Below are 19,292 nucleotides of genomic sequence, written 5' to 3' on the forward strand. Positions count from 1 at the left end.
ACACATCCTTTCTCCAGAATTGTGCAGCAAGCGAAGTGACTCTCTTGACCCCATGGAGCTCACACTGCGTAGTGAGATCAGACAGTAAGTGAATAACAATGGGAATAATCACATTATTTTAAGTGTAATGAAGGAAATAGACAGGGGGCTTAGATGGGCAGGTAGAAGGTGTATCATGTGTTTGTGATGAGCCCTCTGAAATCTTGCCAATGTCCAACTAAGTTGACATTTGGATTTTGGTCTCGAGAATCACTGGTAGCCTGTAGAGTGATCAACAACTGTCTCAAGGCTTTCCCAGGACTGAGGAGTTTCCTGGAATGTGGGAGTTTCCGTCCTAAAAACGGGCCATCACTAGCACAGGTGGTCACCCTACAGGGCTTCTAACTCAGTTTCCTTTTAGTTTAGTATTTGTATTACTATTTCCGCATCTAATGAAGTTTGATACTATGACTTTTATTTTCTTCCACTTCCATCTCTCCTATTTTCATAAAAGAGGTTAATTTGATAGGTAGTACTAAAATCTTATACTGAGTGCATTCAGTCAGTCTACAACACTGATCAAGGTCAAGGTAGCTCCAGGGGTTAGAAGACCTGCTCGTGAACTGCTAGAGGAAGACGAAGTGGTGACATACGAGCGTGTCCACCAAAGTCTCCAGGGGTTCGGAGAAGGTGGGTGGCTGATAAGGCAGAGGTGAAGAGGGCAGGGGAAAGCTGCTTTCTTTTTGTAATTTATTTTACTTTGGATAAACAATATGTACCAAAGGCTCTGAAGAAGGACAATTTTCTTTGTCTTTGAAATGAATGAAGGGCACAAACAACTCCATTCTTTCATGTTGGGAATCATTTTAGTAAAATGGTGTGGTTTTGTTTTTTAACTAAAAGACAAGCCGAACTCTGGATTGCAAATGCTTTCATGATTATTAGAAATATGTATATATTTTTTTCTCTGAGACAATAGAATGCTTTCCCTTCAAGCAAGGGGCCCCCACATGGAGAAATCATTTTCCAGTCTGTATGCAAATGTGGTGATTAAGTTGTCAGTGACATTACAATCTTCATTAGTTTTCACGAGCCTGCAGTGAACTTCATGTTTGATTTCTGCCTTCAGTTCAGGGTTGATGGGTAATGGCTCACAAACCACTGTAATATTCCAAGACTACTGTGTAATTCCTTTCCTTTCCCTGTGCCCCTTAGCCTTTCATTTCCCCCTCATATCTCATCAGCCCATAGTTCCTTCTTTAACGACTAATTGTTCTGAATGCTGTGGCCAGTCTTAGAAGCATTGTAATCTGAATGAAGCCATCAAATTCTTCACTTGATCACTCCTGTTTATTATTTTAAAAACTATGGAGTTGTCAAATGGAAATGGGGCCATGAATTCCTTAAGCTATGCCAAAACTTTAGCTCATATATGCCAAGGAAATAGAATATGAGTGTGAGTGTGAGTGTGAGTGTGTGTGTATGCTTGGAGTAGTAGAATAGGAGGAGACCCAAAAAGCCTTAAAATTAAGTAAAATTTGGAATCAACATTTAAATTAGGTATGCTTTCTGGGCTGATGTTATTTGAAAGCTGAATAGCTGATGTCAAAAATAGACTTCCCTTTCTTTCCAAATTGTGGCAAAAATAACCACATGCCTTTCTTGGACTCCTGATTCTCATCCCAAAGGGTTTTCTTGTATAGGAACCAACAATTCCTTGGATGGGAACCCTGGATGGGCTAGTCATTATTTTGAGATTTAGGAGATTGTCGATTCTTGGCAGACCTTGGTTGTTTTTCTAGAGTAGCAGGCAAGTAGTTGGACAAAAAGCAAGAAAGCTGATCCATGTTGCTGGCTTTGGGTTCTCCGTGAACAAATGAGACAAGGTGAGTAGCTGCCCTGCTCATCCCTCTGTTTGTTTCTGAGAAAAGGTCGTAGTGGCTGCAATCCTGTTGTGGGATCTTGGTCTCCTGAAAAACAACAGGTCCTTTCCCCTTTGCCTTTGGGGTTGCCAGCCACTTGAGGAAGACCTAAGTGATGCCTGCCTGTTGCCAGCATAGCCATTGAGGGGTTAGAAATAGTAGGATTGCTTGTGGAGGGAGAACAATCACTCCATTGTCAGATTTTTTTTTTCCATCCAAACGCTGGGCTGCTTTGTAGCACACTTGGAGATATTGTGTTGAGGAGCCTGTGCTCTAGCAACGTTTCCTCTGTTCCTTGCCTGCTGCTTCTTGCATTGGAAAATTCCATCCTTTAACACTGGGATTATATGTCACCATTGCTGAAATCATAGACAGAGTCCACTTAATTTGCTGCAAGCATGAGAGATAGCCAGAGAGAATGGGAGAGGCATAGCATTCCCTTGTATAAAGAGAGGATTGAACGAGGTCAGTGAACCAAAGAACCAGCAGGTCATAAACCCTCAGGGGGTTATGAAAATCTTCCAGGGTTTCCTGTTTTTAGGAGCAAAAGTGATGCCTGTTTAAATTTTAAAAAGAGAAAAAAATTAAAACGGATTTAAGAGCGACCATCACAGTTGAGCTGGGTGAGGTATTTGAGGGCTCATTCTATTTTTCTGTATTTTTGCATATTTTTTGAAATTTCAATGATAGAAAATTTTTAGAGCGTATTTAAAATCCTTCCATCTTTAATCTCAGAACGATTCGTGAGCCCCAGAGAGGGTATCATGTCCGCATGCGCGGCAGGGTGGGCTGCTCAACTGAGCATGCTCAAAGGTTGACCTTAGTCAATTTAACTGTGAGGTGAAATCCCAATGGTTGTAACCCGTTGTACAGTTTCAAATGGCCTTTATTCTTAGCCATATGTTCTTTGGCCCATATCCTGAATGGATCGTTTGTTGAAGACTAGAAGCATTAGCAACACAGATGCCGAAATTCATGTTAATTATAAATTGCCTGATGATAATCTTCACTTTATCTTATAAAAGATATAAAATATAAATAAATAGAAGACATAAAAGAAGATAGTCTTTTTGTCATTAAAATCTATCCCTCCAAAGATGCCCTGGGACCTCAGAAACTTAGTGTTACAGAAAGAAAAGATAGTGACAATTATGTCTAATTTTGGTTTTCATTTATAAAGAACACATGATTGTGCAGAAGTGATTATAAGCAGCAGCTAGTTGATTTTTTAAGCACAAAATATAAGAATTTCAGGCATGAGGTCATGAAAGCAATTTTGGTGCCTAAATTCCTAATTAATTTCAACCTGTATTTTAATGTGAGCATCAAGCAGCCAATGGAAAACAACACTTTTATTGATTTTCCCCCCTGCATCTGATGGCCTTGAAATGGTTACCATGAAATTTCTTATTTAGTCACTGTTTCCCTGGGGCTTTTGGGCACCGACATGGTAGAAGTTTCTAGAAATAGGGCACATTGTAAGTTTTATGGGTTTTAGACATGCACTCCTGCAATTCTATGTTAATCCTCACCTTTGATTAAATTTTTAAATATATTGAATATTAAAGATTATACTAACATGAGGTTTATAATATATTGGGTAAACTATACAATATTTTTTACTCCGTTTCTTTTCTTTTCGTTTCTTTTTTTTCCCCCATAATACACCATATTGGAATCATCTGTGCATGTCTCTCACCTTCTGGCCGATTTTTGATGCCAGCCGTTGCTGGGGCAACCAGCTTTGTACAGGTGTACTAGACAGTGCCTCCTTTCAGCTGCCCCATGTATCTCTCTTTCTACCCTGAGCTTCTTTGAGACGGTATCCTGGTGTTTATGCCTGTGCAACTGGAAGTTGTCAACACCCCATGAGAAAACCCTCCCAAAGGGAGTGGGAGTCTGTGGGATCATGCTTCCCTTTTTCTTCCCTCATGCTGAAAATTCTAATGTGCATTCTACACAGCTTCTTAGAGGGTCCTCGTAGGACATGACATGGACCATGTGGCCACGTTCTCTCCCTTCTTCCCTGCTTCACTCCCCCCTGCCCTTGACTCCTGTCTGCTGGGATCACGCTCCAAAACAACCTTCCTTTCCAAAAGCCCTTGTCACAGGCTCTGCTTTCTGTGAAGAACCTAGGCTAAGAAACTAAAATGATACACCAGAATGAAGACATGAATGCAATTTGCTAAGGGATTTGGTTGCATTGTACATCTCTGTGAACGGGGTTCAAAGGGAAGTTTGGGAAATCCTGGGCCCGGTGACCATTGGAATCACAGTGTGGAGAGTTAGAAGTGTCGGGTCCCCATCCAGCTCTCACAGGTGTAGGAGTGTCTTCCATGAAGAATGGTAGGATTAGATCCCCAAGGCTTGGCAAACCTGTTGAACATCTGAGAGTATGTGTGACAGCTAGAAGAAGCAGAGAACAAAACACATATTTTCACAAACATTCGGAAATCTCACAGTCTCAGGAGTCTTCCTGCGCTATTTCTATATCTAATTCTAAAACTGCAGCTGATGCTGACTTAGTCCTAGGAAATTGTTGCTGTTACTCTAGGGCATGGTCTCTGCCTGTAGGTCAAGGTGGAGACCCAGGCAAGGCTTCTTTGCTTCTGTCATGATTCATCCGCAGACGGGTGGCCTTTGCATCAGCCAGGTGATCGGCTGGACTCTCAGGATTCTGAAAATCTCGTTACCTCCCTGTACCTGTCTGTACCTGTACCATCTAGGCCAGAGGTTCTCAAAGTGTGACCCCTGGATGAGACCATCTTTTTCTGAAGGAAAATTTCCCACTGGAAAGGAGGTTACAAATGCCAGTTCTTGGGTCCCATCCCAGATCTTCAACAATCTGTTCAAACAAGGCTTCCAGGTGATTCTAGTCCTGGCTCAAGTTTGAGAACCACTGCCCTGGGCCCTTTCCTTCTCACCTTGGCTTTGGAGCTTTGGTGGCCTTCAATGTCAATTTCACACTCCTGCCCAGAGAATGGGCTCAGGAGACAAAAGATTACTTGACTAACCAAGAGGTGAGAATAGGGGCTAGAACTGTGTAGGAAGCCAGCTTACAAACAGATTATGTTCTGGATTTTGGAAGTCAGCTATTTGGAACGCGAGCTGTTTTCCTAGGAATGGTAGCTAGGTTCCCACGCCAGCACATGGGCCATATTTAATCCTGAATCCAGCTGGAATATTGCTGCGTCACAGTGAAAAGAGCAGATCACAGAGTACGGTAAAGCCATAAGTGAAATACAGAGATAGTATTTTATTTACACTAATAATGGTGGTGGAAGGACACGTTGATTTGGAGGTGGGTAAAGAAGGAAAGGGGGATTTGTCAAGGCTATGAAAGAGTGGTTGGCCTTTGTCTTTAGAATGTCACGACACTAATTCCTTTAGTCAGGTTTTTCTTGAACGTGGTTCTGGACTGTTACCCTCTCTTTTTCTGAAGGCAAATTTCTCACTAGGAGGGAGGTAAAGAATTCTGAGACAAGTTGGCAAGAGTTGAAAAGGAGCGCGGAAAGAGAAAGTGAATTAAAGGGACTGTCGGTTTGTTTTTTATTAACACCAGCATCTGTGGAGACAGAATTAACTTGAATTGTGAGCAGTGAGAGATGGGTGGGCAGAGAGAGGGTCAGGATTCCCCGCTGACAAAAGAAAGGAAAGAAAGGAGACAAAATCTGGCCGTCCCGTGTGGGAGCTGCTGTTCTGGAAGCCTTCCTCCCATTTGTTGCCCTTAGATTTGGCCTTTTGTCGGTCCCATTTCATGTCACCTTGTCTCTTTTCGGGCTCCAGATGGGCAGCTGACCAGAGACCTTGACAATGATCACTGATATGGCAGAAGAAGGTGAACTAGACCAATCCGATATCCCCCTTTTCCCTCCTAGGTAAATGAGCCGAGGAACCCAGAGCATTTGTTCAATCTGGGATGGGAAGAGGTATGTGGCTGCTCATGATCACATTACATGTTTTCAAATCAAGTGCTTCTAGCGAGGCTTCCTGTGGTGGTGAAAATACTTTCTCTTTGGGTTCACTATGCCTTTCTTAGCTATTCTATTTTTGTACCATACAAATTATTGCCACTGGTGGTCACATCGCTGGATTTGGAGAAATGTGGTAGCCCTAACAGAATGGATGAATTGAATAATATTGCCTGACAAATGGCTCCGTATACCAAAGAGAGCTTGAGACTTAATTACCGATGTCATTTATCTCTCTATTTGTACCCCAACCATAAGTGACTCGTTCCTCATTAACGTTGGGTCATCTTCCAAAAGGAAGAAAAGAGGCCAAAATATCAGGAAGGGGAGAAAAAAACCCTCCATGTCTTTGTTCCCCATCTCATTATCCTGATAAGTCATAACAGACTCTGTTAATTAGATGGGCAGCTTTCACTGGCTGACTCCTGTCCAACAATTACCTCAGAAAGAAGCACCACTGGGAACATTTCCTTCCCTTCGGAGGAGATGAAAGGAAGTTTGTAACAAAAAGAGGGATCGTTTCCCCGGCCATGCTGGGGGGAATGACAGTTGTCAAGGCAAATTTCTAGACTGAGGGCTGGGGCTGTTTCAGGGGTATCGCTTGTGAATTATGGCGAAGACGGAGTATCTGACGCTGCCCTCCTAATCTAAGGCTTAGGTAATCGTCCCCAGTGCCTCCAAATCCCCTGGGAAGATTAGAGCCTAAATAAATAGGGGAACAGGTGTAAGAGGGCCTGATTTGATCTGGCCAAATTAATTGTTGAGATTGGGCTTGCATTCGGTAACGGGAAACAGTGAATTAACTACAGCCGGAATACAGCTAATCCTTTGGTTTCGCTGTGACTGTGTGTGTATAAAACAGACTGGACTCGCTGGGAACACAAACAAAGAGGGATCTGAAGTGAAGGTACGCTGCATGCTTGCAGTGGGAAGGCTGGGCAGTGAGCCTGGCTCCGGGAGGTGGTCGTATACACGGCCCAGACGGATGGCCTGGGACAGTTTATTTATTGTCCCTGCAAAAGTATTAAGTGTGCCCTCTTTCATTCTTAAAAAAAGTCCCAGTTTGGACTGTAAATTAAATGGTTACTGTATTTCAATGTCAATTTTAAGCTCTTATTTTTTTTATTTTTTTTTTACCGGAAGAGTGAGTGGTGTCATAGGTTGAATTGTGCCCCCCAAAATATGTGGAAGTCCTAACCCCCATTACCTGTGAAAGTGACCTTATTTGGAAATAGAGTCATTGCAGATGATCAAGTTACGATGAGGTCATCAGGGTGGTTCCCAGTCCAGTATGACTGTGTCCTGATAAATGGGGGATATTTGGACACAGAGACAGATGTACACACAAGGAGAATGTCATGTGATGATGGAGGCAGAGATTAGGGTGATGCTCATACAAGCAAAGGGTGCCAAAGAGTGCCAGCAGCCACCAGAAGACGTGGAACAGATCCTCCCTCACAGCCTCGGAAGGAACCCACCCTGCCGACACCTCGACCTCTACCTCCCGGCCTCCAGAACTGTGAGACAATACATTTCTGCTGTTTTAAGCCATCCATTTGTGGTATGGTTTAAACTGATTCAAGTGGGTACTGGTGTCAAAGTGTCTAAAAACACTCATTGCTCTTAGTTTGTACATTTCCCAGAAAGGAGCTGTCATGATGGCAAAGGCTGGCTTCCGGGCTAGAGTGAGAAGTCGGTCAGTGAACCTATACAGTTTCTGAGTGCCAGGCGCCGGGGAGAGGGTGAAGGAGACAGACGTGGTTCCTGGCCTCTAGGAGCCAGCAGCCTGATGGAAAGGGAGGCAGTGCAGTGGACCTTGTACTTAGTTGAACATGACTATATATCAAGTGTGCAGAGGACAGAGGGCACTCATCCCTGGGGGACATACCCCAAACTGGGCTGGAAAGCAAAAGGCTCCCCAAGAAAGCGACATCTAAGCTGACCTGATAAGCAAGGATTACCTAGATTGAAAAAATGGGGAGTGGGAGGAGCTGGTGAAGACTCTAGGGCAAGAGGGAGTAAGGAGTGTACACACGCCCAGAGAAGCCCAACAGCAGGAGCTGAGTGGGAAACTGGGGGAGGGCTGACTTGTTTCTGGTTCTTCATCTCAGCCTCATTCTTCAAAGGTTTAAAGCGTACTTACCATGTACCCGACCCTAAGCTAGGTGCTGGGGGAGTCCAGTGGTGGGGACCACCACATAAAGTGCCAATTAAGCAGCTGATAGGCCGGGGCTGGGGGAAGTGGTGCGAGCAGCGGGAGAGAACAAAGCTACCACTTCTGTCTGAAGAATTCAGAGCAGTGGAGGAGGCCACCTCTGAGGTGAGTCGGAGGAAAAGCTATAGCAATGGCTAAAGCTAGGGGAGATGGGAGAAACTGAAAATGTTAATCCCTTGCTCAGAAGAGGGGACGCTGTGGTCCCTGATCTCTTTGGCCAACAGTTTTCATGTGACTGGACTTGGAGTGGTCACATGTGACATCCAGAAGCACTAATTTTTTTCCAAGTATATAATTCTGTTTCCCTGAAGCAGAATTTGGGTTGCCGCTTGTCTAGGTTTTATTCAGGGACATGGCAGAACATTTCAGAACATTCTTCAGAACACCTCTGTGATGGTCTCTTGCCCTTAAGGTCCCAAGCTCCACATCCTTGGACCCAGGTTCCCAGGACCTACCGTAGACGCCATCTTGAATTTGGGCTTTCGCCCCCTTGGCCAGAATCTGAGGAAATAATGAAATCGATAGACTTAATCTATACATAGATTTTTGAACTCTAGCTTTGATAGTTCTCAGAGGCAGCCTAAATCAAAAGGAGCCACTAACAGTGCCATTTTCAAGATGGATTTCCAGGATGTGAAAGTCACTGTCTTCTGTAGTTGATTTCAATTCTCTGTCTCTGGTGGGCCCAGGACGAAACCTTTTCATCAGGCAAAACTGGGCTCTGATTTTGCAGGCATGGCATTTATTATGCAAGCGTACAGGTCTGCATTTCAAAATGAAAAATAACAATAATAATTAAACTTTCTCTAGGCTTCTCGGATCCAAACCACTCTTGCAAAACTACCTTTGGATGAGCTTTAAGTGTCAGCAAATCAGAAACATGTGGATTTAATTTCCTTTGAAATACACCAGGGGAACAAGGAGGCAACAGGGCTTGGCAGCCAGCTTCTTAGGGTTTGCCAAACCCCAAATATCTCACACTCTGTGAGAGCCATCGTGCTGGCCCCCAGCAGTCTCAGCTGGCCAGCCCAGCCACTGAATTTCTTGCTGTGCCATCTAGGTTTTCTCTAACCATTAGGCTAATTTCTTGGTTCATGCACGCGAGCTGCCAGAAAGACGTCGTTAACACCACCCACATGCTTAGCAGGGCTTTGGAAGAGGGACCAATACTGCAATGAGGTGTCAGGTTGGCTCCAGTCTTATCTGGACGAGCAGGCCATCTTTGCAGCCATTACTGTGCTTTTAAAACCTAAACCAACTGTGAGAGAGGTTTTCCAACTTGATTTCTAGACGGAAAAATATTTTGCTTTTATGGTGGATGATGGTATCAGGTCCCAAATGTATTACGTTTCGTGATCATCCAACACTCATGCTTATAATGTGAAACATGTCCATGCACTGCCACCCTACCATTAGATTCCAAGGTAAATATGGGCCCACCGACCCCCTGGGAAAATAAAGGAGCAATTTCATTAAAGGAGAGAAGCCACACAGTCCAGCAGCTCTGATATGTCCCCCAAACCCCCAGATCCTGCCATTCTAACTTAAGAGTAAGCATGTACCAACAACAGATCCTCTGGTCCGTTCCTTTTCTTTCTTGATATTAATGCTTCCCTTTTTCTTCCTATATTTTCTATGCCAAACAGCCTCTTTTGCCTAAATAATATTAATGTACATTAAATGCAAAGGGCAAATTGAACCTTAAAAAAAGTAGTTTTTGCATCCAGAACAACTACTGCTTGTGTGCCTGCTATGTGTCACATAAGTGCACATGCTGGCTCTTTTCTTATCCTTATCTCACCGGAGAGGCAACTGAGGCAGCCCCAGAGAAGCAGAGCAACCTACAAATCACACAACTAGTAAAGAACAGCTGGAACTTGACCTTGTACCGCTGGGCTCCAGAGCTGATGTTCTTTCGATGCTGCCTCTTACTCCATCGTGATGGCTCATTTTATGTGTCAACTTGACTGGCCCAGGGGGTGCCCAGATATTTGGTCAAACATTATTCTGAATGTTTCTGCAAGAGTGTTTTTTGGAGGAGTAAGTTCCAGCTGCAGGAAACAATGCTGCAAGGAAGGAATGACACCTCGCAAGTTCCCACCTGGAGAAAATGAACACAGGGAAAGGATCCTTAAAAGTAAAATTATCCTCCAAAGCATTGGATGCTGAATGGGACAAGGATTTCTGTGTGAGTGAGGGAAAATACCTTATTATCTTTGTTGGCTGATGTAAATAAACTCCAAACCTCTGATTCTGCAGGAGCCGAGAAGCTGATGGCAGAGAAGGATGACCAGGAAGGAAGGGCTGGGACTGCTGCTGCAAAGATGGGGCAGCAGGTGGAACCTGGTGCTTGCAAGCAGGGAGCTTTGGTTTTAATTAATGACATCTAGCAAGTTGCCACCTGGGGACAGTCCCCCTTTATCCGTGGTTTTGCGTTCTGCTGTTTCGGTTATCCGCGGTCAAGCTCAGTCAGAAAATATTATTAATAAATGGAAAATTCCAGAAACAGTTCATAAGTTTTACATTGCACGCCATTGAGTAGCGTGATGAAAACTTGCGCATCTTGCTCCGACCCACCCAGAACATGAATCATCCTTTTGTCCACACTGTAGATGCTTGGCGCCCATTAGTCACTTAGTAGCTGTCCTGTTATCAGAGTGACTGCCCTGGTATCCCAGTGCTTATGTTCAAGTGACCATTATTTTACTTAATGGCCAGAAACAGCAAAATTAGTGATGTTGGCAATTCAGATATGCCCAAGAAAAGCTGTAAAATTCTTTCTTGAAGGGAAAAGGTTTGTATGAACATATAGGGAAAAACGTAGTACACAGAGGATGCCAAAATGTATACACATTTTGTATACACATCAAAAAAATGTATACACACTTTAAGAAAGGAAAAAACTATTAAAATTGTAATATTCAATATATACCGATAACAAAAGATGAATACAATCACGTTTAACTTCTGTAATTACAAGAGGTGCTCAGTGGTTACCATCCAGACACTTCTGATTATGGTGAACTACTGCTTGAGCAACGTTGACCAAAGTGACCACTTGTATACCTTTTTTTGGTACCCCTGGTATATAGGTATATAGGGTTCGACACTATCTGTGGTTTCAGGCATCCCCTGCGGGTGTTGGAACACATCCTCTATGGATAAGGGAAGGTGTAAGAGTGACACTAAGAAATCACTTAGCCCATAGCTTGATTCACCTCCCAGTTTGCTATTAAGCTGTTTTCTTTGTTTCTCTCCCTCACTATCTGATTTAATGGCTCTGCTTTCCCGAGGCTACCTGCATACCTTGCTAATCTAGCTAATCAGCACAACACTAACTTGCAAGAAACTGAATCAGCCCTCCGGACACCCGCAACCAGGCTGCAATTCTTAACTGTGATTCTCTGTCAGATGACATATGACTCACCCGGAAGACTAGGTTCTAGATGAACAAACCAGACCCCAGGAGATGTTCACCCGGATGAGTCACATGACTGACTCCCCCTTTCCTTTTTTCTGCTTCTTCTTGTGTACTGATAAAAACTTCTGACCTTTCTAGGAATGAGGAGATGGCCTTCGGACAGGAGTCTGCCATCTTCTCAGAATCCTCGCATTCTGAATAAACCTGCTTTTCTTTCCACCAACCTTGTCTCTCAATTTTTAACTTTTTCAAGCAGTGGGCAGCCGGACCTTAGCACGGTAACAAAGGGATCCTTGGACTGGATAACTGGGTAGCATTTGCTTTGGTCAAGGTGACAGAAGTTCTCATCCTTCCATTGAAATCCTTCTGTGTCTCTCCCAAACCCCAAGTCCTAGAACAATATCATTTTCAAGTGGTCTGGTGTGGGCTTCACACTGTGAGCTAGCTGCTGTGAGCAGCAGAGAAGAAAGAGCATTTTCCATTGAAAAATGAGCCTCAAACTTACTAGTTCTGCCTGAAGCCAAACACTCTGGACTTCCAGGGCCTTCTCTGTAATGGATCGTGGGTCAGTTTTCATTCTTTGCAAAACACGGCTATTTTTTTCCTTCTTCTGCTGGTCAATTGAGTTAATTTCTTGCAAGCGGGGTTGAACATGAAATGCCATTTCTCATGGAAATGGTTTAATTTCCATTATGTCCACATACAGGCTTGCTTTCAGAAAGGCTCGAACGTGCTGGCCAATGTACTCTGAATTGAGGAGGTAAATAGAGACGATTGAAACATTTGTTTTAAGAAAAGAAACCAAAGAAGTCTATTCATTTGTATTGACCTTGGAGATAGGTATCAAGTAATGCTGAAGTTCAAGCCTGATTATTTGCCTGGGAGCAAGTATGGCTCCTGTCCTGCGTTTTGTGGCCATGATTCTCTCCCTGAGGGAGCTTCAGTATCAGCTGCCATTCCCAAGCGGTCCGGTGCGTTGGATGGGTCCTGGCACCGCCTGGTCTCATTCCATCTCAGCAGAGTTGTCCTTGCAAGCCAGCCAGGCCTGGTGTCATTGGTAATGCCACAGATAACATGTTCCTGACTGTAAAAACTAGTGGCTTTCTAAGTGGTTCCCTTCTGCAATATCTCCAGCCTGTAAAGGGGTCTGGTGGCCTATTCGATTGTCTTAGCCTTTAAAAATATTGATTCGAATGGAAAGTTCCTTAAAAAGGTACAGATGCCAAGCCCTACCGCAGATTAATGAAATAGAATTACCTGGGGATGGGGTCTGGGCATTAGCATTTAAAATATCTTCTCTGGGGGGTGCTCCTAAGCAGCCAGGGCTGAATGAGAGAAATGAAAGCTATCTCTTGGCTGTGTCTTCTGCAATTGCTGGGTCTGTCTCTCTCTCTGTCTCTCTCCAGGTGGTGCTGTGACATTTGTAGGTGTAGGTAGGAGAGTGTTCATGTGTGTGTGGTGGGGGGTGGTCACTGTAGCAGGCTCTGTTGTTAGGGAAACAGGCATTGCATGAGTTAAGCCCACCTGGCAGGTGGACACACACTCACACGCTCAGATTCTCTTCCCAGGTTGAAAGGTCCTCACACTGGTCACCTGGCTGGGCGTGCAGTGTATCCAGCAACCACGGGTGCTGCAGTTCCCTGAGCTTAACTTCTAATCTGTGGGATGTTTTTCACTTATGTTCTGGTTCCCCTTTGATGAAAAAGATACTTAATTTATGTCAGTGGTACTACAAACTCTTTCATTTTACGACCCTTAGGGATTTTCTAAGCCCTATAAGCCCCACACCCGCTAGTTGTTTGTAGGCCATGGTGCAGTCCAATTACGACGAAAAGGTTTACAAGAGACACACTTTGAATATAAGGACACAGACACGCTAAAAGTACAAGGATGGGAAAAGAGGTACTATGCAGACTCAAAGCATAGAAAACTGGTGTGGCGATCTTAAGATCAAAGCAGGCTTCAAGGTAAGGAGCATAAACAGAGGTAATCCGCCCAAATACTCCCATCGCACCCTGTCTCCCTACCCCCACTGCCTTGGCACTGGGTCTGTCCCAGCCTGCAGGTCAGCTGTGTCCCTAGGGAAAGAAAGCTTGGGGCCCAGCTCTGGGACTCTTCAGGCCCTCGGAGGTCTTATGGCTGCCCCATGTCCCCACAGCTCCTCTTTCCACCGCCCTGCTCTGGAATCCTCCTCTCCCCTCTTCTCCCTTCTCCTTCTACTTTCCAGGCCCTTGGATAATGTCACCCAGGATTTTAGTGTTTGCAAAAGCAGGGCAGAATCTTTTCAGCTGGCCCAAATCCCCGAGGCAAGGCCATGTGAAGCTGGGCTACCAGCTGGAAATGGGTGCCGGAGAGAAGCAAAGGGAACCAAACTCGAATTAGTATTTTAACAATCGATCCTGCCTCTTTCCCCAGGTGCCCACGAGCGGCACTCATTTTCTGCCATTCCAGTCTCTTGGTCTTCGTTTAGGAGACAGCTGCAGACGTGCTTACCTTTCTTATCTCTCCACCACCACTGACTTGAACCTGCTTAAAGCAGCCCTCACTTTTTGCAGGAGCCTCCCAGCTTACTCAGAAATCCTGTGTTGAACTGAGCAGAATTGTTATTCCCTCTGCAGCAACACAGAAGTAGAGACTGGGGTGCTGGATAGTCCACACTTGGGGGTGTTCGTTAGCCTGACCCTCCTCTGTGTGCGGGTTGGTGTGTTCAGGGAAGAGAGCAGTTCTCACTTAGCACACGGACTTATGCTATTTTATAACGAAATCGCACTGGTGGGGCGCGTAGGAACTTGCTCCTCAAAGTGAGGTCTGGGGACCAGTAGCACCTGTGTCATGTGGGCGCTTCTTAGAAATGCAGATTTTCAGCTGACCCCAGACCTGTGGCATCAGAACCTGCATTTTAATAAGATTCTAGGTTATCTGTGCACATATGAAAATTTAAGCAGCACTGGTCTACGCTGATATGCCCTGAAACAAGACCAGTACTTATTTTAAAGATAGTTTCAAACAATTAAGGGAAAATAGGCACGAAAAATTTTTCTTATTAAAGTAGCAAAGAGTACAAATAAAAAGAGATTACAGCAATATTTCTGTTAAAGGGATGCTTTTTCTTTTTATCAGACACTGCTGGTGGGAGTACAAGTTCGTACCATGTTTTTAAAAGGCAACGTATTGGAGAAGTCTTAGAACTCTCCACAGCTCTTTAAAGGAACAATTTTACTGCCGTGGCTTGATCTCAAGGAAAAATTTAGGTCAGGATGTAGCTTCAATGCCATGGTGAAAAGGCTTTTCTGACGTTGTTTTTCTGATCTTCCTTTTTAAGAGAACCCCAGTTTTGCTGGGGATTTTAGACACATGGTGGGGAGCAATATGTCTAAAATCGTTTTCTGGACCCTTTTGCCAGTAGGGGTGGACAGTGACATGTAAGCAGGAGTCATGGGGCAGCACCTTCAGGAAAATGCTTTGTGAGGGAAATCAACTGAGTTACCAGCACCATCCTGACCTATGACCTCTGGCCCCCCTCTTCTTCTTTATCCTGCTTGGAACTCTGTTGGGATGTTGGAGACCACTACCCATTCACCCAAGGTCAATCAGCACTGCCTCCTTCCAGACTTTTCATTAGATGAGAAAAAGACAATCCTAATTTAATTCCTGGTGTCTCAGGGGTGTGATATTTTGCATCTGAACATAAGTCCTAACGTACATGCCACTTAAATGTCCAAAATTAGAGGGTTAATTCACAAATTATCATTTATCCACAGAACAAAATGCAATACGGCATAAAATTATGTAGAATAGTCTCCCCAGTTGTCTGTGAGGGAACTTATGGGAGTTTCCACCTGTTAGGACCACCATAGCTCAGATTCTCTCTCTGGCCTTTGGTTTCTATCACCTGCAGAAGTGCTTGAGGACTGTCCCAGACCCTGCTCCTGCTGCTGGTCCCTTGGGGAGGTCAGCCCCAGATGTCTACCTCATGCTCACCTGGCTGCCAACACCTGCCTTGGTCCTGTGCTGGGTGGGGTTGTGGTGCTTTCTGCAAAGGATGAGGAAGATGACCGGGTTGCTCCAAGGGGCTGAGCTGTGGCTCGGGGCAGGCGGGGGACCCGAGGCTTCGCCAGCAGTCGTGCTGTCCTCATTCCCACCTGACTCCAAGCCTCCGTGCACCTCACATCAAAGCTCTGCTCACCCAAAACTGAGCTCTTGCCCCTCCATTCATTAGTCTCAGCTGCTCCCCCGTGTGTGCACACACATACGTGCATGCATGTATTTAAAGCGATACAAACCGGAATTTAAAATTTAATAGTAGTAATTCCTGCTGGCGAGATTGGGGTGCTTAAAAGTTTTGAAACATTTTTTTTCTTGCTTAATTGTGTTTTAAACTTTCTACAATAAACATATTTTACTTGTATTAAAAAAGATGCATCTGAAATCAGTCAGGACTCTAATCACTGAATACACCTAACTTAATTGCTTAGAACATGTCACTAAGCTTCCTGCCGTCTTAGGCAAAGTACTTCACCTGTGTTGATGCAGGGGCCTGGGCATAGGGAGGGGACAGTGTGTGTTGGTGTGGGCGGGTATATACCATAGGCATAAAAACCGTGTAGAACTGTGGTTTCAAATTATTTCTAGTGGCAATTATTTCTAGTAGGAGACACCTCCCACTCCTGTAGAACAACAGTTAATAGTATGTATGTGTGTCTATGTCTCTGTCTTATTTTTCCAGCTTTATTGAGATATAGTTGATACAAAATGTGTAAGTTTAAAGTGCACAATGAACGTGTTGATTTGATACACTTGTTATCTCTATCTTTACCTGTGTCTCTGAAAGACTGAAGACAACGCATTCCAACAAAGTCCAAAGGTCTGGTCCTCTGGGGCTCCGAGACCTCTTCTCTCTGGAATGGCAGTTCATTGGGCTCCCTGCCCTGCGGCTAGTGGGAACTGGGCTTCAGGGAGCAGGGAAGCTATAGGGCACTGTATCTTAGATCAGGGATTCCTCTGGGGCTCCCCTGGGTTTTCACATTGGCACGTCCCTGGGGAGTGGATGGGGTCTCCAGTTACAGTGAGGAATAGGATGGTTAGTTTGATGGTTGATATTACAGAAGTTGAGTCAGGGTCACCATAGAAAATTGGAAAATGTCCTAATTCCCATTATATCCCGCACCCGTGCAACCCTCCCTTTTGCTGTTAAAGGCTGTTGGCTTCAGGCTGATTTGCAGAAAGATTGATTGTCATGATGGGACTTTCAATTCAGGTGGGGAACAGGAGGAGGAGTTCAGTGATGCCTGCGTGGTGGGTCTCTACTGAGTTTAGTTCATTAGTGGTTTTTCTCTGAGGGAGCCTGCTTGGCACGGCGGATTTTGCTTTGAGAGTTGGATTTTTCGAGTGCCTTGTTGCAGGGGACAAAATTTCAGTCTCCCTTTCACTGTTATAACAAAAGGAGGCTCTTTAGAGCCCTGTGGAGATTCCTGAATTTCTGTGTCATCCCCACTCCTAGCATCTGACAGCCCCTCCTTGCTTTATTTTCAGAATATCCCCATTGATGGGTAGACCTCTCTCCCTTCTGTCATTATCCTCTACCCCCCAATTCCCCTCCCTCTGTCATCCTGCAGTGCTGCACAGTGCTTAAAGCAACTTCAAAAACTGACTTCCAAGCGCCCCCCCCTTTTACTTTAAATGCTGTCTCCCTCACTCCACCAGCCCCCAACAGAACACAAACCACCCAATGTTTCTTATTCATCGTTTACTTTTCCCTTAATCACACCAGCTAACATTCACTGAGCATATATACTCTATTTCCAGCACATGCATTCGGTTAGCTTGATTTTGTGGTGCGCTCTGGCTCTGGGGCTTACTTAGATCAACATCTGGAACCCACCCTGTTCTTAAGGGTTCATATGGCCCAGGGAATAGGTAGCAGGAATCAAAGACCTAGGGTGTTTAACTTGCTCAAACATCTCTACATAGATGTCACATTTAATCCTCAGTCAGGTATTTTTGTTATTAGCCCCATTACAATTTTTGTATTGAGGTGAGATTCATATAATATAAAATTAAGCATTTGGAAGTGAACATTTCAGTGGCATTTAGTATATTCACAGTGTTGTGTAACCACCATCTCTATCTAGTTCCAAGACATTTTCATTGCTCCCAAAAGAAAACCTGTACTCATTAAGTAGTTATTCCTTATTCCTCCCTCCCCGGACCCCTGGCAATGATCAACTGCTTTGTCTCTATGGATTGATCTATTCTGGATATGTCATATAAATGGAATCATACAATTTATGGCCTTGTGTGTCTGCCTTTTTTCACTTAGCACAATGTTTTCAAGGCTCATCCATGTTGTAGCATGTGTTAGTACTTCACTCGTTTTTATGGCAGAGTAATATCTCATTGTATGGATATGCCACATTTTGTTTATCCATTCATCCACTGATGGACACTTAGGTTGTTCCTACCTTTTGACTAGTGCGAACATTCTTATCCAAGTATGTTTCGAGTACCTGTTTTCAACTCTTTCGGGTGTATATATACTTAGGAGGCCCTATTATGATAATTCTCTATTTAACTTTTTGAGGAATCTATTGGCACCATGTTAAAAGCAGGGAATCTGAGCCCCAAGGAAAGCATTACTAGTCAAGGTCACATAGGTAACTGTGACAGCGCCAGCACTAGGACCCAGGAGCTGTCACTACTGCCATTTTAAGTACCTAGACCACAGGGGTCGACATTCATTCCATCACCAAACGTCCACGGAGGACCAGAGCTAGCCCTGTGGCAGATTTAACAATAACCCTCAGAAAGGAGCTTCCCAGTGCCAGAAACTTCAGGAGAAAACAAAACAAGGGGAGCATTTTTAATCCTAAATCAACAGGAGGCGCTCCCACGTAAATTCCATCAAGCCAGCCATCTATTTGAGCAGTAATGTTCGCTGTGCCCTGCTGCACTTCAATATTAGTGTGGGGAGTTCATGACGATCCTCCAACAGACAGAAAAGGTCCACTCTCCCCATTTCACTGTCTGCATTTCTCGATTGACCCTGGGGGGCAAAAACCGATTTGGTTCTGAAGTTCTGATTGGATTGGGGAGTCTGGAAGAGTCACTGTCCGAAGAGAATCTGTTGATGGCATTGCATGGTCAAAGGGTTACATGTCAGGGTCAGGAAGAGAGTGGTGGCCTGGCTACAGCTCTCACCTAAGGGGAGAGGGAAGGCGTGAGAGATGGGGGAGGGACCAGGGCATTAGCATGGGGAATCTTATTTTCCAGGGAAATTTTTACTATTTAGAGGCAAATTCGATTGTCTACCCTCGACTTTTCCCGGCTCACTGGAGCATTTTCCGTGTAGAAAGGTGACAGACAAAGGCTTTAGCCAGCTGGGTTTGAAAACAGACGTGGGCCCCTCCCGGCCCCCACCCTCCCACGACTCCCCTCCCTGGCCCCGCTGACCTGATTAATCAGAACCCTGCCAAGCCCACTGAGGAGGGCTCCCAGGCTAATCTAATCTCCGTCCCCACGAGGGGACAGACACCCCCGCTCGGCCAATGAGACGCAACAGTGCAAGCTCCGCCGGGCTGTGGAAAATTCCACACGCCAGGCGGCTCCGGCGGCCCCTGGCGGCGCGGCGCGCTGCGCATCCCGCAGCCCCCGGCCGCCGAGCGGGGTCGCTCGCGGAGCCCATCGAAACCACCGGTTTCTGGGAGCTGCTGCACGACTCATCGCGCAAGACGCTAGTTTTTTTTTTCTTTCCCCTGTTCTCCCCACCTCTACGAAGAAAGCTTTCA

At 44.9% G+C, this 19,292-nt stretch overlaps 1 protein-coding gene across 3 annotated transcripts in view; it reads left to right on the top strand.

Moving 5' to 3' along the window:
- Positions 1–19,292, top strand: part of KCNE2 (potassium voltage-gated channel subfamily E regulatory subunit 2) — a 165,345-nt gene that overhangs the window by 20,727 nt on the left and 125,326 nt on the right. The window contains exon 1 of one of the 3 annotated variants that reach the window (XM_033123256.1): positions 1,777–1,865. The exons of the other annotated variants lie outside the window; for them this stretch is intronic. The gene's annotated coding sequence lies outside the window, so the exon portion shown is untranslated. Of the gene's footprint in view, positions 1–1,776; positions 1,866–19,292 lie in introns of those variants that run through there. 3 annotated transcript variants of the gene reach the window in all.

This window comes from Rhinolophus ferrumequinum, chromosome 2 (genome assembly GCF_004115265.2).
Source record: "Rhinolophus ferrumequinum isolate MPI-CBG mRhiFer1 chromosome 2, mRhiFer1_v1.p, whole genome shotgun sequence".
NCBI classification, from domain to species: domain Eukaryota; kingdom Metazoa; phylum Chordata; class Mammalia; order Chiroptera; family Rhinolophidae; genus Rhinolophus; species Rhinolophus ferrumequinum.